At 51.7% G+C, this 26,746-nt stretch overlaps 1 non-coding gene across 7 annotated transcripts; it reads left to right on the forward strand.

Moving 5' to 3' along the window:
- The first annotated feature begins 336 nt into the window (after positions 1-336).
- LOC105855372 (uncharacterized) lies at positions 337-26,237 on the forward strand. Of its 7 annotated transcripts, XR_012919371.1 has the most exons (5): positions 337-405; positions 1,090-1,308; positions 5,633-6,202; positions 7,028-7,092; positions 21,301-26,237. It is a non-coding gene; the product is annotated as an uncharacterized LOC105855372 (transcript). The 7 variants fall into 7 exon arrangements; XR_012919369.1 differs by having other exon boundaries at positions 5,633-7,092; XR_012919373.1 differs by lacking the exon at positions 21,301-26,237 and adding an exon at positions 3,090-3,205 and having other exon boundaries at positions 5,633-7,925.
- The last annotated feature ends 509 nt before the right edge of the window (positions 26,238-26,746 follow it).

Here is a 26,746-nt window from a genome sequence, read left to right on the forward strand (position 1 = left end):
CTTTACCTCTCTGGGCCTCAGGTGCCTCACCTTTCAAATGGCGCCGATAAGACATCTCTTAAAGCTGTTGCTAGGAAGGTGAGGGAAGGCTGTAGGAGTTCTTTGATAACGGCAGAGCACCACGTAACAGTCGTGGTAGGCCGCCAAAAATAGCCACATCCTCCTCTTTCAGGTCACAGGCTCCAGATTCCTCCCTTCCCAGAAGCCCCTCCCCGCCAGCGTGGGGGGTATTAATAATTAACCCGGACTCCCCTGGAAAGTCGCACCCGCTCTCCTGAAAGGCCCAGAAATCCCGGGCGCCGCCCGCCCACTGGCCCGTGCCCACGGAGGCGGACTCAGCGCAGACCCGCCTCGCGGCGGCGGGGCAAGCGCAGGCGCCGGGCCAAGAGCGTCGTTGTCTCCGCGGTAAGAAAACGCTGCCTGCCACGGGTCTCGGAAGCAGCAGCATCTCCGTCGAAGCTCGTAGGGTCCCTCATCACACTGACCCGCAGAGACAGGCTCGGCAGCAGAGCCAGCGGCGCAGAGCGGGCGGGAGCCGCGGGACTAGAGGGCAGGACGCGCGCACCTGCGCGGCCCGGCACCTGCGCGGCCGGCGCGACGCAGCGGGGGGCGGGGCCGCCCGAGCGCGGGAAGTGCGGGTGCTGGCGCCCAGCCCTGCCTCGCCCGCCACTGCCTGGGGACCATCCCCCAGGAAGAAAATGAAGAGGTGGTAACGCAGTCCCCTCCTTTACCTGGGGAGCGCGTGCGCGCGTGCGTGTGTGTGTGTGTGTGTGTGTGTGTGTGTGTTGTGTGTGTGTATGAGAGAGAGAGAGGAAAAATCCGTGTGAAAGCACATGGAAAACTTCTGGAAAGGTATTAGACACTCAGATCCTTGAAGGCAAAAATGATAAAACATAAATTAACAATTTAGCCTAAAGCCGAGTGTGTGGTGCGCGTTCCTCTCCCCTCCTCTCCTCTGGGTCTGCCACAGCACGTGGCCTTGCACTGGCACTCAGTATAGACTGAATACGATGAAAACGTGAACAAAATGGGCTAGAAGGACTTTGAGGCCACCCTCTGATTTTCTGCTTGTCCCTTTTCCTCCCCCAGGCCCAGGCGGAGCGCGAGAGGCAAAGGATCCTCAGGGAATTCAAGCACTTGCTTCAGGTCCTAGAGGAGTCTCCTCCTGTAAGGGAGGAGCTGGCTGGACCACGAGGGAGCCCAGGCGGGAAACTCCGTGTCACTTCCACCTGGCACAGCTGACCCTCTGAAGAAGCTCATCGGTTCCCTGAAGGCCAAGGGCAAATGCGGTCCTGACAGCTGCTAGAGGTGAGTCCCTTGGGGTCCGTCTGAATCGCAGAGGTAGCAGCCCATCCTAGTCTCAGGTGACAGCACTGACCCCCTAGCACAATACCTGAGATTGCCCAATCATCCTACCTCTAGCCCAGTGTCTCCAATAGAAATATGAGCCACGTGTATAATTTAGAATTATGTGAGCCACATATGTAATTTAAAATTTTTCTAGTAGCCACGTTAAAAAGATAAAAGTGAAATTTATCTTAATAAGATATTTTATTTAAGTCAATATATTCAAAATATTATCCTTTCGGCCTGTAATGAATATTTTTAAAGTATTCATGAGATATTTCACATTCTGGTTTTTTTTTTAATACAGAGTCTTTGAAGGATATATATTTTTCACTTAAACACATCTTAATTCAAATGCTAAATTGTTAATTGTTGAAGTAAAACATAGTCCTACCAAATCAATAAAGAGGTATTTAATGGAAAAGTATTTTATACTGCTGCAGGGGGGGTTAATTTTTTTTTATTATTTTAAAAAAATTTTAGAGACAGGGAGTTGCTCTGTTGCCCAGGCTGGAGTGCTGTGGCGTGACCACAGCTCACCGCAGCTTCTGACTCCGGCCCGCGGCGACCATCCCATCCCACCTTCGCCTCCTGAGCAAGCTTGAGCCATTGCACCTAGCTTTGCTTCAGTTTTTAAATTTAAATTTGAATTAGTGAAAATTAAATAAAAAATCTGGTTTCTTGACATACTAGCTACATTTCAAGTGTCCCGTAGCCATATATAGCTGTAGCTTCTGAACTGAACAGTGCAGGTCTGTCTAGCTGGTGCTCAGAATAACCTGAGATGATCCCTCCTGAATTCATCTCCTTCAAGAATCCATATTTTTCTTTCAAGAAGGATCACACGAAGCTATTCTAGCCTTTCTTCTGTCCTGGCTAGCAGGCTTCCTCCAGTTCAGTCTCAGAGACAAAATTCATTTTTCAAATCTCACTCTTCTGTTCTACACTCAGTTGTTGAGGTATAGCCATTTTCCTGCCTACTGGAAGAGCAGGTGCTTCTGGGAAGAGCCCTTCGTGGCAGGTGGGCAGGGCAGGGGTGCAGGGTAAGAGAGAGAATGAGAGGGAGAAAGAGACTTAGAGGTGTTCGCACTTTTCCTGCTCTGCTCCACACCCAGCAGGGTCTGCACCTGCCTTAGCGCCTGCAAATAGGCCAAGTGCTAAGGTTGTGCTGTTCCTCTTCCTCTTCTAGGGCATCAAAGTTGTCTTGTGCAGGTGTGGATGGCCACGCCAAATGCATTTTGCATTCATATGTACAGCACTCAACATGTGTTCAAACGCACTCAACATTCCTCCCTGGCACATACCCACATACTCTAACTTCGCAGTCACGCATTGAGGCACAGGGGAGGCCTAAGCTGAGCGTATTAGCAAGTGGGTTGGTTGTTAAAGAGACCAGCTGTTTCCTTGGGCTTCCTGATTCTCCAGCACAGATTCTCTGATTTCTTGCATTCCCCTTGCCCAGCAGAATGGCTGATGGGTCCCCCACTCCATCTCCCTGCTCCTTTCCCTTCTCTCCTTGCCTCTGTCTCCATCTGCAATCTTCATTTCCATATCTGCTATGCCTTACCTCCCCTCTTGCCCCGAATCCCTAGCCCTGGCCTCCCAACTCCCGGCTCACTATCCCCTGACCTCTACCCCTACCTGGGTCTTGTGCCCTCATCCCTTAACTCCATGTCTCAGATCCTCCCTCCCTGACAGTCCATCCCCTGATCTCACCACTCAGTTCAGCCATGTCTCTCTAGGAGTGAAGAGTTTCAATTTCTCAGCCCAATCCCTATTCATCTGGACCTCGAGAAAAAACTTAGTGAAGCAAAATCAAGACATGACTCCATCACAGGGAGCCTGAAAAAACTCAAAGGTAAGGAAGAGGATGTCACCTTCTCCATTCACCTACTTCAAGGGGCTTCTGTCCCCATTACCCCACTGAAACTGAACTGTGACCACTGGGTCCTTCAAATGCCAGGCTCTCTGATGAGCACTTTTCATGCGTCACTGCGCTTCCTTTCACACATTTCCTATACCCTGTCTTCATCATATCCTACTTGCCTGCCACCTGACTCCTGTGAGAGCCACAGAGGGGACAGGACTTATGCCCAAGCAGTGCCCTGGCTATCATGGTGGCTGTGAGCAGGTTGGTGCTGAGTTATCTGGCAGACCAAAGACAAGGCCCAGGCAGGGACTGTGTGATCTCGGCTTTTACTTCTCTGGTGCACACTGGTGTCTCTTCCTAACCATAGAAGAAGAGAAAATAGATTCAAAGTCAATGACATTTTGGGGAAATCCCTCTTCCAGTCTTGCAAGGAAACAGAAATTGGCCAGAACAGACAGAAGTGTATGACTCGGGCTTTAGATGTTTGGTCAGATATGTTTCAAACACTTGTCCAGGTTTGCAACTAGGACGAAGGGTTGGTATTTGTAAGTACTCCCTTCATTGTGAAGGCTGTCCTTGTCTAAGCCAGGAATAAAGAGCTGGTTGGAGTCTACTGTCTAGAAATATCACCAGAGCCCCACACCCCACCTCCCCACCCCCACTGCCACACACACACACACACACACACACACACACACCCGTGCACCTATGGAAAAGCAGGACCAGAGCAATGCCCCAAGAACCCCACCCATTCAGCCAGGAATCTCTACTCAGCAGACATAAACAGGGAACTGTGTTTTGGTTTTGTTGTTAATTTTGTTTGAGCTTTTCTCTCCTCTGGCAACTGCTTTGCTTTGTCCAACTCTCCCATCCCACCAGGTGTAATCTCAGCTGATCAGCAATGTTAGTCACTTGAGGTCGAAAATACTTTGGTTCTAGTTTAGAATTGCCCATAGTTTTCCACTTGGGCAGGTTTGGGAGTGGAAAACACAGGCACAGCCTGTTCTCTCTCTCTCTCTCTCTCTCTCTCTCTCTCTCTCTCTCTCTCTCTCTCTCTCTCTCTCTCACACACACACACACACACACACACACACACATACAGCCCCTAACTCCTTCCTGGTCCTGTTAAAGCCCAGGAAATGGAGGGGGAGTGGGAGTCTACTCACACCACTGGTCCAGTCTCCACAGTTCCTATCTTGAAAGTCATTGCTCGCGGTTGGAGGATGACTGCGCCTGGAAACCTAGGGATGGAGGAGTCGTGGCTGGACCCTGAAATGCCTGTAGGACCCTGCAGGCAAAGTGCTCCCAGGCAGTATTTCCTCTGCTCTGGCTCTAGGTTTGCAGATCCCTCCTAAGGGGCTCACGGAGTCTCCCCTGAGCATTCTACATGGCTGTGCCAGCAATTGTCAAGGGAACTGCCCATGCTTCTCCCTCTGCCTACTCCCAGGGCTGCTGGGGCTTTTGGAAGCCCCTCCTCTATGGGCTACACCCTGCAGCTCTTCGCTCAGTCCAGCACCCCTACAGGAAATCCAGGCCAGGAAGGGGCTATTGTTCCCAGCTTCTGGGCTCCTCTACCACACAAAGGGGTTTCTGAGCCCTGCCCCTATTTCCAGTAGGGGTGCACTGGGAGACAAGGGGCACTCAGCCTCTTACTTCAGGAACTCTGTCTCCTGTCTCCTCTCAAGCCCTATTTCTGGGCAGTGTTGCCATTACAGGTTTTGGGGTAGAGGGGCCCCTTCCTACCATACCGGGCTCCCGGGTGGCTGGCCCCACAACAGCCCTTCCTCTAAAGCTAATGAGTGAGGCCTCAAAGCACCTTTTGTCCCCAGCACCCACCTTTGTCAGGTAGTGAGGAAGGGGCTAGCTCTGCACTGCCCAATTTGGTAGCCACTAGCCACATGTGCCATTAGGTACTTCAGAAGTAGCTATTCCAGGGGAGGGGTGGGGGCAGGGGAAAAAAGCAGCTGTTCCAAATAGAAACGTGCTATAAATGAAGAATCATCTATTTCACAAGATTTAGTATGAAAACAGAATGTAAAATATAATAATTTTTATAGTTTTTATCGAAATGATAATATTTTGAAAATATTGAGGTAAATAAATATATAACTAACATTAACTTTACTAGTTTCTTTTTACTTTTTTAATGTGACTACTAGAAAATTTAAAGTTATTTAAGTGGCTCACATTTGTGGCTCAGATTATATTTGTACTAAACAGTGGGTAGCCACCACAGGGAAGCAGAGAGGGAATCTCTCAAGTGTTTTATACCTTCTTGGTACCTTAAAAATATGAAAGACAAATCCAGCTCCCGTTTCTCCCACGCATTCCAAATCAGTGACTTGCTGTGTGATGCTGGGTTCTTTGTTCAACCTCTCTGGACTCTCACCAATTCATCACGTTCTCTACCCCCAGACAATCTACAGGCTGATAGGAAGGAAAATGAAAACAGATTCTTCACAGGCATGAATGAAAACTATGAAGACCTGTAAGTGGGAAGTTGCTCCTGCCATTTGGGGAAAGTGAGAAGATCAAAGGGGAAAAAAATCTGTCTCTGTGCTTACGTGAAGGCCAGATATGTGTGGATGCCCATTCCTTGGCCAATTGAGAACAGGCATATGGATATATTTTATTATTTTAAACTCAGGTAACTCACAAAACAGTGACTAATCCCAATTTTTAAAATATTCAGACGTAATAGGAAATTATAAATTTATTTCTTTATTTCTAAAGACAGGAAGGAAAAAGTGGGACAAGGAGGAGGCAGCTCAATCTCTGCAGTGTTAGCTGCCCTACCTGCACATACCAGGCAATGGTCCTCTGGGTGAGAGGTCAGGACAGCTCAGGGGATGGAGACCCACTGTAATGACAGCCTGTGCTGAAGTCATCAGAGATGGTTCTGCCACCTGAAATGGTAACACTAGAAGTACCATTTCTTAAAGGACCACTATCCAACATTTCAAAACCCTACAACTATCCTCCAAGGTAAGTGTTATTATCTGCAATTTGCAATGAGACCCATGTAACTCCAGGGAGGTAAGGTAAGTTACCTAGGTCATGTACTATTAAGTGAAGGAGACAGAATAGAACTCATTTCTCCAAAGCCAGAAACTACATACTGCATTCCAAAGCCAGAGAGCAGGATTTAGGGACTCTCTTCCACCGGTGCTTCTGCACAGAAGTAGCCACTGGCATTTGAGAGGCTGAGCCTCTGCTGTGCTCCGTGACTTGTGCTCTGTTGGGTGTTCAGCAGCTCAGGCTGAGCCTCTGCTGTGCTCCGTGACTTGTGCCCTGTTGGGTGTTCAGCAGCTCAGGCTGAGCCTCTGCTGTGCTCCGTGACTTGTGCTCTGTTGGGTGTTCAGCAGCTCAGGCTGAGCCTCTGCTGTGCTCCGTGACTTGTGCTCTGTTGGGTGTTCAACAGCTCAGGCTGAGCCTCTGCTGTGCTCTGTGACTTGTGCTCTGTTGGGTGTTCAGCAGCTCAGGCTGAGCCTCTGCTGTGCTCCGTGACTTGTGCTCTGTTGGGTGTTCAGCAGCTCAGGCTGAGCCTCTGCTGTGCTCCGTGACTTGTGCTCTGTTGGGTGTTCAACAGCTCAGGCCCCAGGAAGCACTGCCGGCCAGCAGAGAGTCCCCCTCTTGCTGTCACTGAGACAATCTTAAAGGTTTGCCCACTTCCCGGTGAGTGCAGATGGTCCCCACGGAGGACCACTCTCTTCTTACTGATGTGGCAGGGTGCTTGTTTTTGTTTTTAATTTATAGTTTCTGGTTCTCAATATGGAAATTGGTTTTGTCTTTTTGTCTCCCAATTGCCAGGTGCTGGTTACAGAATAACAATCCTAAAACGAAGAAAACCCCAGAGCCTGAGTCACCCTCTCCAGGTAGGAGTCCTGTCTCTAAACACTGAAGGGGCAACGTCCAGGTCTACCTCCAGGTGGTCAAAGTGCTCTATCTGCCCAAAGCACCGACGGGAACGCACTGAAGTGACAGGCAGAGCGAGGTGCAGACTAGACTGCAGCAAGAGCTTCCCAACAGGCAAGCCACCCTCCCTGACCAGAGTTAGGTGGGAAAGAATGGTTGCTCTAGATGGAAGGGAATAAGCAAGGGAGAAGGGGTTTAGAGAGACTGTAAGAGGGTATGGAGGTAGGGGACTATGCAATCTATTCTTTTTTTTTTTTGAGACAGAGTCTCACTTTGTTGCCCAGGCTAGAGTGAGTGCCGTGGCATCAGCCTAGCTCACAGCAACCTCAATCTCCTGGGCTCAAGCAATCCTCCTGCCTCAGCCTCCCGAGTAGCTGGGACTACAGGCACGTGCCACCATGCCCGGCTAATTTTTTCTATATATGTTAGTTGGTCAATTAATTTCTTTCTATTTATAGTAGAGACGGGGTCTCGCTCTTGCTCAGGCTGGTTTTGAACTCCTGACCTCAAGCAATCCGCCCGCCTAGGCCTCCCAGAGTGCTAGGATTACAGGCGTGAGCCACCGCGCCCGGCCTCAATCTATTGTTCTTGCAGACTTCAGGTGCCAGAGATCTGCGGTCCCCAACCCCTGGGTAGGGGCCAGTACTGGCCTGTGGCCTGTTAGGAACCTGGCGACCCCATCCCTCCTCCGCCCCACCCCCGTCCCGCCATGGAAAAACTGTTCCACGAAACCTAGGAGCCCAGCCACGCCGCGGGACGCGCGGCCGCCAGCCAGGCGAGCGGAGCCTCTGTAACGCCGTCGTCCGTCGTCCCCTCGCACCGCGCCTGCGCTCCGCGTCTCCCCGCCCCGCGTCCCCGCCCCGCGTCCCCACCCCGCGTCTGTGGAAAACTGTCTTCCACAAAACCCGTCCCTGGTGCCAAAAGGTTGGGGACCGCTGCCAGAGCTGTCGCCGGCAGGTGTGGATGGGAGGGGCAGGCACCTCCTCCCCAGATCACACCTGCCCGGGAACGACAGGCCCCTGACTTGTCCGCGTGTGCCTTCTGGAGGCCAACCTGCGCCCCTCCCGCCTCGTCCAGCGATCGGCGGCGCCGCGTGGCCACGAAGGATGAGAGACCGGGGCTCGCTCCCGCTGGCCTCTCTGCGTTCCTCGCCTCCAGGGCGGCGGAGCGAGGACGCGGCAGCAAATCCCCGCCCTCGACCCATCCCCCGCCCCTCTCGGGCCTCCGACGCGCCGCTGCTCCCGGCTGGGTGGGCGGGCGGGGCGGCGCTGGCGAGTGGCTGCGAGCCGCCGGCTGGGTGGGCGGGCGGGGCGCGGGGCGGGGCGGCGCTGGCGAGTGGCTGCGAGCCGCCGGCTGGGTGGGTGGGCGGGGTGCGGGGCGGGGCGCGGGGCGGGGGGGCGGGGCGGGGGGGCGGGGCGGCGCTGGCGAGTGGCTGCGAGCCGCCGGCTGGTTGGGCGGGGCGGGGCGCGAGGCGGGGCGGGGCGCGGGGCGCGGGGCGGGGCGGCGCTGGCGAGTGGCTGCGAGCCGCCGGCTGGGTGGGCGGGGCGGGGCGCGAGGCGGGGCGGGGCGCGGGGCGGGGCGGCGCTGGCGAGTGGCTGCGAGCCGCCGGCTGGGTGGGCGGGGCGGGGCGCGAGGCGGGGCGGGGCGGCGCTGGCGAGTGGCTGCGAGCCGCCGGCTGGGTGGGCGGGGCGGGGCGCGAGGCGGGGCGGGGCGCGGGGCGGGGCGGCGCTGGCGAGTGGCTGCGAGCCGCCGGCTGGTTGGGCGGGGCGGGGCGCGAGGCGGGGCGGGGCGCGGGGCGGGGCGGCGCTGGCGAGTGGCTGCGAGCCGCCGGCTGGTTGGGCGGGGCGGGGCGCGAGGCGGGGCGGGGCGCGGGGCGGGGCGCGGGGCGGGGCGGCGCTGGCGAGTGGCTGCAAGCCGCCGGCTGGGTGGGCGGGGCGGGGCGCGGGGCGGGGCGGGGCGGGGCGCGGGGCGGGGCGGCGCTGGCGAGTGGCTGCGAGCCGCCGGCTGGGTGGGTGGGCGGGGTGCGGGGCGGGGCGGGGCGCGGGGCGGGGCGGCGCTGGCGAGTGGCTGCGAGCCGCCGGCTGGGTGGGTGGGCGGGGCGCGGGGCGCTGCAGTCTGCGGACGGGGCGGGGGTGCGGCCTTGGACAGCGGACGGACGGTTCTCGAGCAAAAGGAGGGAGGAAGGACAGGCCGGGCCTCCGGGCTCCCGGGCTGCGCGCCGCGGGGGCTGCGGCCCCTGATGGAGAGAGGGGTCCCGACCGCGCCCTCCCACCTCCCCGCCTTGCCGTGGGCAACGCGAACCCGAACCGCAGTCCGGACCGCGGTCCGCCCAGCCACCGCCCGACCCGGACCGCTCGCTGTTCCGCCGTCTCTCCCGACCCCTGTCATCCAGCGAGGGAAGGTGGATACCGCAGAAAAGGCAACAAGTCGGGAAGTAGAATGGGGTCCCCGTCCCTGCGCCTTGCGGGGTGGGAGGGCCCCTCCGGCGCTGGTGCACCAGACTCCGCGTCCCATCCTCGCCAAGCGTGTGCGAGGCGGTTCGGCTGCTCCTGCTCGTGTCTCCGGCGCCTCCCCCGTCCTGTGTTTGAGGGGCGCCGCTTTGGAGAATGACTCGCGCTCACAGAGCCTGATCCCCGACATCTCTTACACTAGCCCCAAGTCTGTTTTGGCTGTGGGAAATTACGGACCACGGGACACCGGGAAGGAGGGGATGGTCTCATCTTTGGGTGTTGAAATGCCCCCCCACCAGTGGGGAGCTGTTCTCTACACCCGCAAAACTACTACGCCTTGTGACACTTGGCACTCAGCTCCGAGGGGGGCGTGGCCTAGCGCTAGTCCAAGGTGTTTTCTGCTCTTCCCACACCATTATTATAATAGTGTTACCAACGTGTTTACAGAACGTCACAGTTCACTAAATGGCTTCAGGAAGATTGTTCCATTTGCTCCTCAAATCTCTAGAATTAGGTCTTATTATATTTCCATGTCCCAAATATGACACAGATGTTCAAACTCATCTTTCAACCCAAAGCACATATGCTAATAAAAGCCATCTTGAAAAGATAAAATCCAAAAAAATATATGATAGAATGGTTACAACAAATAATAACCATTCTATGGTACTCCCTGTCCCCCTACACCCTTAACTCCTACATTAGTTTCCTGGGGCTGCTATAACATATTATGGCTTCCAACAACAGAAACACTCTCTCGCAGTTCTGGAAGTTAGAGCTCTGAAATCAAGATGTCAGTAGAGTCATCCTCTCTCCATAGGATCTAGACAAAAATGCTTCCTTGCCTCTTTTAGCTTCTGGTGTTCGCTGGCAATCGTTGGTGTTCCTCTGCCTGTCAGTGCATCAATCCAGTCTCTGTCTCCATTTTCACATGTCCCCCCTGTGTCTCTGTGTCCAAATTTCCCTCTTCTTACAAGGACATTGGTCAGATTGGAGTAGGGCTCACTGTAGTCCAGCACAACCTCATTTAAACTTGATGAAAAGACTCTATTTCCAAATAAGGACACATACATAGGTACCTGGGGCTAGGACTTCAGCATATCTTTTGGGCAGACACAATTCAATCCACAACTCCATAATCTATCACCCACTGGAAAGCGAGAGTATAAAAAAGTGAGAAATAATGGTACTGGAAAAGAACCTAGGACAAGACTTGAGAGAAGCTAAGATGAGGAGAAAGGGAGACAGGACAGAGGGGATGGAGCAGGTATTCTCCAGGAAGAGCCAAGTTTGAGTATCTGGGCTGGGAGACCAAAGAAAGGAGAAAGAGGGTCTTCAAAAGATAGAAGAGGGAGGCTTATATCTGTAATCCTAGCACTCTGGGAGGCCCAGGTGGGAGGATCGTTTGAGCTCAGGAGCTGGAGACCAGCCTGAGCAAGAGTGAGACCCCCATCTCTACTAAAAATAAATAAATAATAGAAAGAAATTAGCTGGACAACTAAAAATATATAGAGAAAAAATTAGTTGGGCATGGTGGTGCATACCTGTAGTCCCAGCTATTTGGGAGGCTGAAGCAGGAGGATTGCTTGAGCCCAGGAATTTGAGGTTGCTGTGAGCTAGGCTGATACCACAGCACTCTAGCCCGGGCAACAGAAGGAGACTCTATGTCTCAAAAAAAAAAAAAAAAAAAAAAGATAGTAGAGGGCTAGGCACAGCTGCTTGAGCCTGTAATCCTAGCACTCTGGGAGGCTCAGGTGGGAGAATCACTTGAGGTCAGGAGTTTGAGACCAGCCTGAGCAAGAGTGAGACCCCTGTCTCTACTAAAAACAGAAAAAATTAGCCAGGCATGGTGGCGCATGCCTGTAGTCCCAGCTACTTGGGAGGCTGAGGCAGGAGGATTGCTTGAGCCCAGGAGTTTGAGGTTGCTGTGAGCGAGGCTGACACCACTGGCCTCTAGCCTGGGCAACAAAGTCAGACTGTCTCAAAAACAAAAACAAACAAACAAAAAAAGGTAAAAGAGGAAATGGGTAATGGGAGTTGAGAGGGCACTAGGATAGCAGAAAAGCTCCTCCTTAGCAAGGGAAAGAGTGCAAGAGTCACTCTACTCTTGAGGAAGTCCACTGAAAACTGGGGGCAGTGTTAAGAGAAGGAGGCCCGCAGTGCTGTGCCCCTTCCCCTACCAGAGTGTCCTCTGTGAAGAGCCAGGCATGTGCGAGCTCTCAGAGCATGTTCTCACAGACACTTTGAGATCAAGTCATCTTGTCCTTCCTGCCAAATCAGTTCCTGCTGCCCTGTTCTCTACTCATTCTTGCCACACCCAAGACAACCCCAGCTGGGTGTTGTCCTCAAGTCCTCCTCTTTCCTCACCCTCACTGACCTTCAAGCCCCTGTCCATGTTACCTCTCACCCCAGGCCTCCACCACTTTCCTCCCTCCTTACTGCCACTGCCTAGATCAGGCCATCAGCCCTCATCCCTGCCTCCACACTTATCTTGCCCAATCCAACCTCCATGATCCCCACAAGGTTATTTTTTCCCAAAATTTTATTATGAAAACCTTCCAACAGACAGAAGACTTGAAAAAATTTTACAGTGACCACCTAAATACCTACCACTTAGATTTAAATAAGGATTTTACTATACTTGGTTTGTCAAATATGTTTCCATCTATCCATCCCTTCATCCATCCATCCATCTTATAGTTTTATGCATTTTAAAGTAAGTTGCATACATTCATATGATTTTTTGAAATATAATCTGATTGCTAGACTTCCGGCAACGCCCTCTTTCTCTAAAGGATAAAGCCTGCACTCCACATTATGATCGGTAAGTGCCTCTAGCCTCACCCCTAACCCCATCTGCTTCCTGTTTTATACTCTGTAAGGCCAAATGCCCTGAAGACACCCCCCCTACACTGTTTGCCTGCTCTTGTTGTTGGTCTCCAGCGATTGTCCTCAGCCTCCAGGGCCTCTGGCGCCCCCTCCTGTCCCACACTAGTTTATGCCGCCCCTCTGCAAGCACGCAGCGGCCCCCAGGGCACAGCTCATGGCTTCGTCACCGCTTCACCCCACAAGGCCTGAAGATCTGCTTATGTGTCTTTCTCATCTTCACTCCAACTGAGAGCTTCCTGAAATTCATGGTTCCTGATGTATTTGTCTATTGTTCTAGGCACCAAAACAGTCTGTGGCATGTGTGGGTGTTCCAGAAATATTTTTTGAATGAATGCATGGCTGGCTCTGCCCTTTCTGACAATACCTCCTGCCTTTTACCGTTGTCTCCCACACAGCATGGGTCCGGTTTTTCATCGTGCCTCCCAGAAAGTAATAAAAGGAATAAAAGGACACTGGTGTTATCAATGTCCTTTAGCCAAAGACCCCTAGTCATGGAACAGACACACCAGTCATGGAACAAGTGGAGTTTATTCCTCCTTGCAGAGAGAGAATGCACCCCACAGGGCATGTGGACGCCTCAGTAAGAGTGGGTCAGAAAGACATGGAGGATTACAGCATTGGGGGTTTGGTTAGGTGGTTTGGGGGAGGCTCTAAGGAAGGGGTTTGCTGTAGATTAATACTACCAGAAAGCAGAGCAGATTCCATTACTGAATGTCTACATAAATCTTTTATATAGGGAGGGGAGGCTAGAATGAGGAGAGAAAGCTATGATTGGTGGAGTAGTAGCAATCATTTCGTTTAGCAAAGAGAAGGGGTGTTTGGTATTTTATGGGTGCATGATCACCTTGTTTTTGTCTGTGCTCAGGCAAAATTATGAACTGGTCTTGCTTTGTCTAATTTTATCAAGGTCTCAGAGTAAACGTGTCTGGGGCTGGTATTCTGTAAGATAGTTTATGCCTAATAGGAGATAACATGGTTTAACTGTGTTAGGCCATCTTCTGAGTGTCAGAGGCTGTTCTTTTTTCTTTCTCAGTGTTCATGTGGGAACTGGGAAAAAGATGAATTAGTGGGGTTGGAGCATGTGTGTATATATGTGTGTAGAATCCAGTTCAATGCAAGAAACTTGTCACGTAGAGCAAGTCTCAAGTTTATCTCCAAGACATCCAACCCCCAATCTAGCCATATAATCCTAGGACACAGGCTGACACATTCAGCCCCTGCAGTTACTGACCCCCTGGCCATGGAAAGAGACAGGTGACCCTGGGCCCTGGTGCAGCTGAGTCATAGGTAGGGAGGAGCCAGCTACCCTGGTGGCCGTGTCTGGGGCCTCTCTTGGGCTTCTACCTGGACATCCTGGTTCTCCCAGGGCGAGACTCCACAGCTTGTTTTCTTGGCTGGCTGTTTTTGTTTGTCATTCTCCCTGGTGTCACAGCCTCCCAGTGACTCCCATACCTACTCATGTGAGCCCTGAGGAAAACCTATTAGATATGAATTCTTTGTGGGTTTTGTGACAGTGGCCTCTGACCAGACGGGTTCAACTCCCAGGACCCCAAGGGCTTTATTGTCTCTGCTCCCTGCTTTTGGAGTGATGACCTCACTCTTGCCTCAGTTTCAGGGATCCAGTGACTCACTGCAGAATAAATCAACAGCGTGACAGATGCCTGGCACCTGAGTTCTCTGGGGACACTCTCTTAGGATGTGAGGCATGACCTTTCATCCTTCAGTTCAGCTCTTCTGTCAGTTATTCCCCTTCCCTGATAGAGCCTTAACATGTCCTTCAAATCAGATGGCTCTGAGGTGGCTGTCTTCTGCCCTCATTATCCCTTCCTGCCCAGCGAATCCAATGGCTTCTGTTCTAAAAGCTTCCTCACCCTGACCTTTGCCCTCACTCTCCATCGCCCCCCCCACACCGGCCCCCACCATCGTTTTCATATCTTCTTGTCTGGCTTTTCTCTTCCTTCTCTTCCAGCCTGCTTCTTGCCAGATGAAGTGTCTACTTGCTGTCAAACCTTGAACAAATTACTTAATTCTCTGGGCTTCAGTTCTTGCACCTGTAAACTTTAGGCAATGATAATTACCTTTTAGTATTGTGCAAATTAGTTTGTTTTTTTAACTACACAAGTAATTAATGTATACATTCAGCTGTAAAGAATTTAAACAAGACAGGTAGAATGAAAGTCTCTTACTACCTCCCTGAATCCTGCTGTGATTTGGTCCTTCAGGACATTTTTCTTTGTATTTACATACGTATTTATGTAAACATAGAAATAAATATGTATGGTGTGTTTGTATTTTTGAAATAGCTATATAGTGAGCATAGTGGAGATGGTGAGGATATTTATTTGTGGACCAAGTGAGGTAGGTGGTTAAAAAAAAGCTGTATTTTTCATGAAAGCAAATCAGTAGATAATGCCTAAAGTTGAAAGAGCATATAGCAATGGCATAACCCTGGTGTTTACAGATGTGCACGCAAATCAACTGAAAGAGTTAAAAGGAATGGAGATGGGGGGAGGGCTGCTAGAAATGTTTCTGGTTAACTCATCTAATTATTTGAATTTTCATTTGCATGTATAACTGTGGTTAAAATCCTGGAGATTATCTAATTGTGTTGTGTTCCTTTTTGTTCTTCCCAGCCACATCAAGGCCTGCGCCCGCTTCCCCTTCAGGCCAGATCCCCCCCTCAGACCAGCCTCTCCCCCCTCAGACCAGCTTCTCCCCCCTCAGACCAGCCTCTCCCCCCTCAGACCAGCCTCTCCCCCCTCAGACCAGCCTCTCCCCCCTCAGACCAGCCTCTCCCCACTCAGGCCAGCCTCTCCCCCCCCAGACCAGCCTCTCCCCCCTCAGGCCAGCCTCTCCCCGCTCAGGCCAGCCTCTCCCCCCTCAGGCCAGCCTCTCCCCCCTCAGCCCAGCCTCGCCCCCCTCAGACCAGCCTCTCCCCCCTCAGACCAGCCTCTCCCCCCTCAGACCAGCCTCGCCCCCCTCAGGCCAGTCTCTCCCCCCTCAGACCAGCTTCGCCCCCCTCAGACCAGCCTCGCCCCCCTCAGACTAGCCTCTCCCCCCTCAGACCAGCCTCTCCCCCCTCAGGCCAGCCTCTCCCCCCTCAGGCCAGCCTCTCCCCCCTCAGACCAGCCTCACCCCCCTCAGGCCAGCCTCTCCCCCCTCAGGCCAGCCTCTCCCCCCTCAGACCAGCTTCGCCCCCCTCAGGCCAGCCTCTCCCCCCTCAGGCCAGCCTCACCCCCCTCAGGCCAGCCTCTCCCCCCTCAGGCCAGCCTCTCCCCCCTCAGACCAGCTTCTCGCAGGGCCCCATTCCCACGGGCGGCCTTGCTCAGCCCTCTGTCTCCCCCTAACTGGTCTCCCTCTCGTGTCCAATCCACCTGCAGCCAGAACAATCTCGACTACGAGTGTCATCAGAGTGTGTTTCTTCCCCACTTAAAAAACTCTCTGAGACTGGCCTAGGATGACATGGCTTAGTCTGCCCTCGGCAGGGGCAGGCAATCTCCCTTCCCTCTCCGTCACTCCGCCACCCCACCCCGCCACCCCACCCCGCCACCCCACTCCGCCACCCCAGCTCCGGAGCCGCCCCTGCGGCGCGCCGCGGCCTCTAGGGCGCCGGGCAGTGCACCCCGTGTTCCTTTCGTGTGCGTTTCTTTAGCGTGGATCATAACTCAGTACATGCTGTTCTGCACTCCCTTCTTTTAACCTCGGGTCTTAGGGATCTTCTCATGTCAACCCAAATTGGTCTTCCTTGTTCTTTTAAACTGCTACGTGAAGTTACATAATGTATGCGAAAGCACTTTGCGCCGCCATCTGGCACATAGGGATGCTCCGTGGGTGCTCATTTCACTTAAGTCCCTATCCCCCAACATGGTGGAGAGACAAACGCCCTTGTTACCCGCCATCCCTGGTTGTAAGAGCCCTCCCAACCCTGCTACAGCCACGCAGGGCACCGCGCAGATCCTGGATTCTCCGTCGCGCTCTCCACTGCCCTTAGCGTGTCCATCCAGTCCTTTCGTTCTCCTTTAACACACCCACCTCTCCAGCGCTCTCCCGTACTCTGTGCTCCCGCGCTCTCTCCGCAAAGGCCCTCTGCCACCTCCCTCCTGCCAACTCCTGGGGGAATGTTTTCCTTCTTCTCAGATGTCCCCTGTAAAGGCGTCCCTAAGGCGCCCTCCCCGGAGGAGCCCTCGGTCCTTGGGGGCCCCTGTCTGGTTTGTGCCACTCCTGTCCTCCTCAACCAGAGCTCGGACCGTCCTGGCATCTTCAGCACTTAGCATATCTCCTGGCACATAAAAAGTGCCCCATAAATGCTTGTTGGATGAAAACACTCAACTTCCTAAAAGTTTAATCTGTTTTCTATTTAACACGCCACACACAGAAGCAGCTGTGTTATAAAGGAGAAAGCAGACGTTTACATTCTTACTAGCTGCTTGATTTGGGGCAACTCCACCTCTTTCAGTCTCAGTTTCTTAATCTGTAAAGTGGAAGTATTAATGTCTATGATGAATGAATGATGAAATAAAAGATATGAAGATTCTCTGAAAATGCAAAAAGCATTATTATTATCCCTTCTCTAACCTCATTTCAAACTTTACAGAGTCTCACAAAATCCTCTCCCCAGGTCCCGCCACTTTTGCAAGCTCATCTTTCTTCCCCATCTCTGTCCGTCCTTCCTTTCTGGTGCTGTTGTTTCACCCCACCTCCTACCCCTAGCCTGGCGGGCCCTGCTCTCCCGAGTCCGTCCTCAGTGTCCTTCCCGCCTTCGCCTTTCTCCCCCCGCATGCGCGTATCTTCACAGCTTCCTCGGAGCCGTCCCCAAGGTGCTGCGGCTTCCTGTCCCTCCACTTCCTTGGAGCTCCTTCCTGCTCTTCCCGGCACAGTCGCCACCCCTGGGGCAGGAGCGCCAGGTATGGGTGTGGGTAGCTCTTCCGCGGGTTTCACGGACGCTCCCAAAGGCGCTGCGAGAGGGCGGATGAAAGCGTGGGGCCTCGCGGGGCGGGCGGGGCCTGTCGAGCAGCCAGGAGTCCGCGGGTCCCCGGCCGGTTTTCCTCCAGAGATGCGGGGCGGGGCAGGCCTGGCCGCGGGGGTGTGTTGGGGGTTCTGGGGCCCAGGAGGGAGTCAGAGGGAGAGGCTCCTGAGCTAATTGGCAGGCTGGGTGCCAGCCGCGTGCCAGCGATGTTTAGGCGACCGGTCACTGAGAGGAGGAAGGAAGGGAGGGAGGGAGAGTCTGTCGTGGGGCCAGGACCCAGAGGCAGCTGGGGCGTGCTGCCAGCTCGCTCTCAGCTCCTCGGGTGTTCTAGGTCATTCTCTGTGTGGCTGCCTCGCTCACCAGGCCCCACTGCTCTGCCTCGTGCTGTCTTCGCGTCTCCAACTTGGCTTCTTTGACTCCTAGTCCACATCCCGACACTCTGTGTCCGCGTCCCTGGGAATCAGGGCTTGAACGCCGTGTTGGGGGAGGAGGCGCTGGGCCCAGCCCTGGCTCTGCCGGTGCAGACCCGGCTTTGGGCCGGGTTTCCTCCCGCCAGTGTACACGCTCGCCGAACCAGCGGGGAAATTGTTAAAGGATTTAAAACTTGTAAGTTGCTATGGTCATATGAACTGTACCCATTCTTCTTGGTTCTGCCGCCACAGCCAACGCTGCGCGCGCGTGGGGCTGCCTGTAGCTGCTCACCTCCCCCCAGGGCAGCCCTCACGGTCTCCCCACCTCGGTCCCCGGCAGCTCTGTGCTCCCAGCGCTGGGGCCAAATTCCGCAGAGCTCCCCATCCCCTTCCTCTGTCACACCCCACGTCCAATCCCGCAGCGAACCCTGTCAGCTCTCCAGCGGCTTATGCCCGGAGTCAGCCTCTTCCCGCCTCCTCCGTCTCCCACCAGCCTGGCCTCCACCAGCACGAAAGAAAGTCCCGACAACCCTGAGGCCCCCACAGCCCACTAGTCACCGCCATGACTTCCTACTCCTCTCCCGCCGCCCCTCCGCTCCAGCCTCGGGGCCTTCGTGCTAAATCGCGAACGCGCTGGAGGGCGGCAGCCTCAGGACCTTTGTCTCTGCCTTCCCTCCATCTGGACCACCCTCCCTAGACAAGACTTGGCTAATTCTCCTGCCTTCTTTAAAGTTTTGCTCAAATACACTCTACTGACATTGTCACCCTGCCTACCCTACCCAGCACTCCCCATCTCTCATGCCAGCCTTGCTTTGCTTCACTTCCTGGGACCCAAAGACATCGCTATTTATTTGTCACTGATCTGGTTCCCATCTGAGTGTGATTGCCCTGAGGACAGGATCCTGTCGCTTTGCTCTGGGGAGTCCCCATCTTCCCTCCTGTATCTGGCACACAGCAGACACTCAGCAATACTTGTTGAATTGATGAATATCAACTATTTTCTTTGATCTTTAAAACAATTCTTTGATAAAAGTATAATTTTTTCCATTTTACAGTCACAAAACTAACAAGAGTTCAGTCACATCTTGAAACCCTATCGTTTCCAAGTGGTATCAATGTTCCTTCACAATATGCAATGTCTTAAACCTAGTTTGGTCAGAATGAGCAGAGGTTTCAACTTTCTCAACTTTCAAGTGAGGAGGTGCACTAATGGATTTTCCATCTGCTAGAGGATGGCTGGCTCCTTCCTCCTGTGCCTCCTGAGCTGCTTCAGTCGAGGCCTCGTCCCTTCCTGGGTCTGGGCAAGAGAGCTTAAAGGGTTACTAGGTCCACCGGGAAACCGGCACTCACAGAACCACCAGAAACCTTTCCGTTTCTAGCTTCCTACACTCTCTCCGTCTTGCTGGCTGAACCTCTGATTCTGTTGAGGAAATAAGATGTCTACAAAGCAAAAGGAAAGGAGAGAGAATAAGGAAGAGAGACTGATGGAGGAGAAGGCAGGGAGGAGAAGGGGGGAAGGGGCGGTGAGTGCATGTTGAGGAACAGTCTGTAGAGGGGAGAGGCAGTTGAGTGCACTGTTTTCCGAGGGAAACCAGACATCTTATCACTCTGTCCTTGCTGCCTCTCGAGATCCCATCTCAACACTCAAAGCTCCTTAAGAGGGCTCCCTATTTCATTTATAGCACCACATTGGCACAATTATCCATTCTAGAAATTAGGAATTCATCCTTGACTTTCCTCTCCCTCACCCCCCCCCAAGACCACGTCAACACTGCCATCAATTCTATCCAGAAAACACACTTTAAATTGGCCCACTCATTTCCAGCTCCACTGGATCCTGCTGACTCAAGATGTCATTCTCTCCCACCTGGAATAGTTTTCCATCTTTAAGTGACCACCTTGTGCAACTATGCAGGATGCCATTAGCATGTGCTGGCCCTGGTCTCCCCCATTGCATTCTTGGCTTATTTTACCCCTTAACATGGAGAAATTCGCTTGCTCTAGTCCCCGAGTCTTTACTATTATCTTGTGCCATCTTTACCTGCAGCTCATCATATGTCAGCTTTGCTTAAATTAGCCCAAATTGTTTTTGTTTCTGAGTCTTTGCAAACCTGTTCTCTCCCCCGGAATGCCCTTCCCTCCTCTCTGTGTTCCATAAATTCATCATTCAGGTCTCCCTTAATTGTCACCCCCTCAGAGAGACCTTCCTCAATCCCCATATAAATTAAGGACCTTGGATGGGCGCAGTGGCTCATGCCTGTAATTCTAGCACTCAGGAGTTGGAGGTGGGTGTATTGCTTGAGGTCAGGAGTTCAAAACCAGCCTGAGCAAGAGCAAGACCCCGTCTCTACTATAAATAGAAAGAAATTAATTGGCCAACTAATATAAATAGAAAAAATTAGCCGGGCATTGTGGCACATGCCTGTAGTCCCAGCTACTCGGGAGGCTGAGGCAGGAGGATTGCTTGAGCCCAGGAGTTTGAGGTTGCTGTGAGCTAGGCTGACGCCAAGGCACTCACTGTAGCCTGGGCAACAAAAAGAAAAAAAGAACAAAAAGGACCTTCATTCTCAGTCTCTGTGCTGGATATTTATAGGGTTGTCAGATTCCACAAATAAAATGTAGGACACCCATTTAAATCTGAATTTCAGATAAACAATGAACACTTATTTAGTATAAGTATGCCCCATACAATATTTGGGAAATACTTATATTTTAAAAAGTTATTGCTTATCTGAAATTTAAATGTAATTGGATATCCTATATTTTATCTGCCAACTCTAGATGTGTGGATTGACTTTATTCCCCTTCTATCGGAGAGACTGGAAAGTAAAAAACTCCATTTTTCATAATTTGCAGCTAAGGCTCTGGATTTGAATTAAGTCCTTCCAATTAGATGTGTTTTTATGCGATTTAAAAAGCAGAATGAGATGGAGATCATTTTCTGTCAGGAGAGAGGATGAAAAAGGCCCAGTGGACTGGAGAGGTCTGTGGGGGTAGGACAATTGGGGCTGTGGTCACTACACTGGGAGTAGCTGCAGCATTTCTGACCTATGGTGATTGACTTTGAAGCCAAGAGTCCAGTTAGGACCTCCTGACTTCTAATCCTCCAGCCTTTTCAATGATTTTCTTATCATCTAGTTGCCTGAATTAAATCCCCTCCTACTTAAAAAACCTAGAGTAGTTTCTGCTTCCTGCCCTGGGGCCTTCCTGGTACAATTCTCATTACCTAGTACTTTCCCCCATAGCACACGGGCTGTATATGTTGTGTGGTTGTTTAGGGTCTCTCTTGCACACAGACTCTAAGCTGCCTCAGGGCAGTGTCTCCTAAGCTCCTCATCATATCCCAGTTTTGCAGTGCATGCACCTCTGGTTTACTCATTCTCTTTTTGTGAAGTTGGGCTTTGACTCTGAATGTGTTGTGAGTGTTCAGTTAATATCTTTACATTGAAACAGGTGCCAACGAGACAGGAAGGAAGCTGCTCCTGCACTCCTGAGGGATGAGGGTCAGAAAGATTCCTCCACATCAGCTAGATCATCTCTGGGCATGAATTTTCTTATCTATATTGTAAGGGTTAGACTACACATTGTAAATATGCCTTTCAACCTTAATATTCTATAAATCTAGGATTCTTTGAACTTAGTAGAGGTGGGCACCAGAATGAAATTAGCTGTATTTGGTGCCCTTACTGGAGATCCCTATATAAGTTAATAAATAATTTGTTTGGAAGACCTACTCTCTGTAATGGGAAGTGGACATGGAAATGGGGTGATTACCTTGAATGGGGGTTAGAAAAGGAAATGGAAAGAAAAGACTACTGGACAAAATGAGCTTCTAAATACATAAATGAGACCATGTAAATCTGCCACTTTAAGGTCTACAGTGACATATCACCACTCTTAGAACAAAACCCAACTCTTTATCCTGGGCCCTAAGATCCTGCACAGCTTGGCTCAGCATTTCTCCAATATCACCTCAAACCATTCTCGCCAAGCTTCACACTCTTTCAAGGCCTTTCCCACCGCAGGACCTTTGCACCTGCTGTTGCCCTGCCCACGGGCTCCCTCCAGCTCTCCTGCCTGGCCTCCTCTCAGCAGCCCGGACTCCTCTCAAATGTCACCTCCTTAGAGGGGATTTTTCTAACACACTATTCTAGGGATTTTTCTAACACACTATTAACAGTAGTCACACCTCCTCCAGTTAATTCCTCGTATATTACCCACTTCATACTCTTCAAAGCACTTGTCACAATCTATAATCTTGCTGGTTCATTTGTTACTTGCTTATTGTTGGTCTCTCCCAATAGGATCTAAATTGCCAGAGGACAAGATCATGTCTGGCTTGTTCTCCACGGTATCCCTAACTCCCAGAACAGTGCTCAGCAAATAATAGGGGTTTAGTAAATATTAATAGCTGTTGAATAATTAAGTGAATGGATAAATAAATGTACAATTTTTAAAGGGACACTGCTAAGGGGTTGAGGAACAGGAAGGCCTTGGGAACATTGTGAAGGATGAACAGTGAATGTTTAAGGGGGAATTAAAAGGATAGATATTCCATAGAGGCAGTACTAATAAAAAAAAAAAAAGGATAGATAAAACAATAGTAGTGACATGGACAAGGGGGGTGTCAGAAGGAAAGGAAACAAATTAGCATTCAGGATGAGCTTGAAGGAGGGACAGCATCTCAGAGGAACTGTGAGCCCTAAGCAAGATTGAAAGGGAGAGGGAAGAAGGAGGCTTCTAGGAGTGACAGAAATGAGAAAGTAAATAAAGTCTCAGAAGAAAGAAATAAATTTTTAAGGGAATTTAGAGCCAGTAAGTTTGCATTTGGTCCTGGCTTTGCCTCTGTTCGAGCCTGATCAAACCCTTTGCCCCGCCAGAGTCCTGGTGAGGCCACCGTGCAACGGCCGGACTGGGCTCACAGCTGTTATGGGGTTAAATGAGAGAGTGGACTATGGGGGTGACAATCCGGTAACACAGGTCATGCCACTGAGATCAGGACTGATTGGATTAATCTGGTGGGGTCTTCTTCCTTTGTCTCCACCTTGAGTCCCTCCCTCCTAACCCTGCCCTCCCTCGGGGCATGTTTGCCTGGAGTCCTTGAAGCCTTTGCATAGGAGAACTGCCTTGCTCTGGTAGAGTCCAGTTATGTTAAAATACACTGTAAACTGCAGAGTCTTTTAAAAAATTAGTCATTATAGAAGCAACCAGCATGGAAGGAAATATTTTCTGGAAGGCATAGTGAGCGGACATTGAGAAACACTTGTGGTTTCCTTCATTCGTCCTGCTTACTTCCTGGGCCATGATTTCCCAAGTCCGGTGTTCTCCCTAGAGGTGCTTTACATTCTCTGTTCGCCCTTTTCTCTCCCTCCCTCTCAACACAACCTCCCCTCCCTTCACAAGTCCCTCCTGAGATCATCCCCACTCGTCCTGTCTCTGGTCTCTGGCAGCAGGAGCCTCACCCGCTTGTCCCCTCAGTGTCCGGGATGGCAGGTGTAGGCTGACAGTGGATACACTGTATCTGCCTCGTTACACTCCTTCACACAGGAATGGCAGATTTGCCTGATGGGGCATATACTTTACCTGCCTCATCACACTTCCCAAGGGCAGGACCATGACTGTCCTGTCATTGGTCTCCCAAACACCTCTTCATTCCTACCTCTCTCCCCTGGAAGCTCCTAAAGACTTGTGGACTTTTTAAAAGTCTGAGGATGTTACTGACACAGAGGAGAGAGACTGGAGGATAGATAAAAGGAGAGAAGGACAAAAGGAAGAGAAGGGAAAGAAAGGAAGGGATGGGCTAAGGCCTCTCCTGCCCCTAACATCCCTGGTGCCATGCATGGGTATTGAGCTGTAACATTCTGCAACACCACAAGCAGACGTCCTGGAAGGAATTGGGAAGGGTTAGGGACAGTTACATGGGTGGCCCCGTGTGAAGTCGCGAGAAGACTGAGTGCTACACCAGAAGCAGAATGCAGCCGCGGTGAACTGCAGCAAGCCGAGCCAAGCCAGCACGCACAGACTCACATCTGCCCTTCTGGCTCTCCAGAGATACAATGAACCCAAGGGAGGATTAAAGGATCAAGTGTAGAGTTATTAGGGATTCCAGAGACAGGGAAAAGGTCTTGAGGAGTAAGATATTTCCTGGCAGAGTCTGCCTCCAAATGCCTTTTCCCTTACTGGTGTCCTAGAACCATCAGATGTGAACTCACGGTAACCAGGGTGTGAAGGCCAAGCGGAAGCTTTGCTAGCAGGAATCCTTGTCTAGTTATGGAGGGAAACTAACAACTAGCCATGAGCTTCTCCAGCCAGACTGAGCACCGTGTCCCATGACATGAGCATCTCCAGCACGGTGCCTGGAGCCTACCAGCAAGGAGTAACTATTGACTGAGAAGGACAAGAAGGTCTCAGCAGAGTCAGCCAGAGGCCCCCGTCCCTGTGCTGGATCTGTGAGGAGCAACCCAACAGCCCGGGCACAGGTCACCAGACCGCATGCCAGGCGCTGCGTCAGGCGCAGGGACGCAGCAGCAATCATCAAGGTTGGGTTCCTCTTCCAGTGTCACTTAGCTTCTATTGGATAGAAACAGATCACAAGCAGGAACATACATCATCGCAGACAGTAATACATGCCGTGAAGACAGGAAATCTGGGTAACAGACAGTGAATGCCTTTGAGGAAACTACTTGAGATACAAGTGGCAAAAGGAGTCCTCCCTGACTATGGTACCTTTGAAGACGGGGACAGCCATGTGAAGCTCTAGAGGGAGAGGGCCCCAGCAGAAGGAACACTGAGTGCAAAAGCTGTATGGCCTCATAAGGCTTGGCGTGTGCAAGGGACAGAGAACATAGGCCCTGCGGCTAGAGCACCGGGAGGAAATGGAGGCACAGCGCCAGCTGCAAGGCCAGGGTCCCCCTTTGGCTGCACACTGGGACCTCCTGCAGCAGGTGGGCATTGCTGACACCTGGGACCCCTCTCCAGAGATTCTGTTTAATGGGTCTGAGGTGTTGCCTGGGCGTCAGGAGTTTAAAAGTTTCCCAGATGACTCCAATGTGCAGCCAAGACTGTGAGGCACTGACAAGACCTTGGAGACCACACAGGGTACTTGGATTAGTGACAATACAAGACAGAACTTATTGTCTGAGAGGCCTTGGAGGTGGGGATGGAGCTGGGAAAATGAAGTAATCCAGAAGAAAAGAGACAAAAGGGGACTGACGAGAAGGCCAGGACAGGCAGAGAATTCCAGAAAATGTGACAAATCAGAAGGCACAAAAACAGACCAGTGCAGACGGAATCAGAGAGCCAGAGACTGAGGGAGAAAGGGAACCATATGTACTAGCTTCCCATTGGTGCTGTAACAAGGTAACACAGACTTGGCAGCTTGAAACAATACACATTTATTACCTTGTAGTTCAGAAGCCTGAAATGGGTGTTGCTGGGTTAAAATCAAGGTGTCAGCGGGGCCTGGTTCTTTCTGCTGCTCCAGTGGGGACCCACTCCCTTGCCTTTGCAGCTTCTAGAGGCCACAGACTCCCTCAGCTTGAGGCTCCCTTCCTCAGCTTTCAAAGCCAGCAATGTCAGGCTGCACACTTCTCATGCCACTCTCTCTGGTTCTCTTTTGCTTTGGCCTCCACTTTTAGGGACCCTTGTGATCACATTGCACCCATGTAGACAACCTGGAATAATCTCCCTAGATTCAACTGATTACCAACCTTAATTCCACCTGCAAGTTTAATTCCCTTTTGCCAAGTAAGTTGACATGTTCACAGGGTCCAGGAATTAGGGCATGGCCATTTTTGGGGGACCATTATTCTATCTACTGTAGCATAGATGTACATTTTTTACAAAACAGATTTTAGTAATATATTTAGTCTTTTGCTTGGGTATCTGTGTGTTTTATGAGCAGTGACCAGGGAGGGTAGTTCCAAGATGAATATACTTGTGTTTGTTCCAATAGGTTTGTTTATCAGGGTGTCATTTTTGAGTGTCTCCCTGATAAGTATGGGGGAAGGGAAGACAGGTGTCTAATAAAGTCCTGCTGCTCCATCAAAGCCTGGCTGCTGCTGTGTTGTTGTTCTTACTAACTATAAAACTAATGACACAATGTCTCTTTGTATGTTTTCTTTGAGCATGTCCATCTGTTCTTAAATAATACTGGATGTCTCTCTCAGTGATATTTAATGCATATGAGACTACTAAGCTGTATCTGTGATGCTTGCATTACACGAGTGTGTCTGTGTGTAAGTTTGTGCACACTGGGGCATTTGGACATTGATGGTGCACCCACGTATTTAACAATGTGGGTGATCACAGCTGTAGATGCTTACTCACTCACAACCCCCCATGGATACCCAGATAGCAAGGCCTGGCATGGGGCAGGAGCTAGGAAGAGAAGGGAGGAAGGGAGGAGAGTGGGGAAGAGAAGGGAGGGAGGAGAGTAGGGAAGAGGAGGGGAGGAAGAGCAAAACAGAGAGTTGGAGGCAAGGGAAGAAGGGAACATCAGAAAAAAAAAATCAGAAAGCAGGAGGGAGTTCCAGGGATCTGCAATTTAAAAAAGAGGCAGGGTTGGGTCACAGCAAGGGGACAAGTCAGAAGACCTAGGTATGGCTCCACTTCTGGCCATTCCCTAGCTATGCGACCTTGGCAATTCCAGCTCTCTGGGCCTCAGTGAACAATGACAGCTGAAATAGACACTTCTTGGGTACAATCCCAAGAAGGAGGAGGGAAAGAGAAAAATGGAAATAAAAAACACACGGGGAAAAGAGAGGGAAAGAGCTAGCCGGAGGGCGAGCTGAGAGCCCCTCCCTAGGCACCTGCTCCCCGCCCCTCACCCCAGAGCTTCAGAGTATGCTTAAGCCCTTAATAGGTAAGGAGGGAAGATGGAAGGGCGAGAAGCGCGGGG

This window comes from Microcebus murinus, chromosome 5 (assembly GCF_040939455.1).
Source record: "Microcebus murinus isolate Inina chromosome 5, M.murinus_Inina_mat1.0, whole genome shotgun sequence".
In the NCBI taxonomy this organism is placed as follows: domain Eukaryota; kingdom Metazoa; phylum Chordata; class Mammalia; order Primates; family Cheirogaleidae; genus Microcebus; species Microcebus murinus.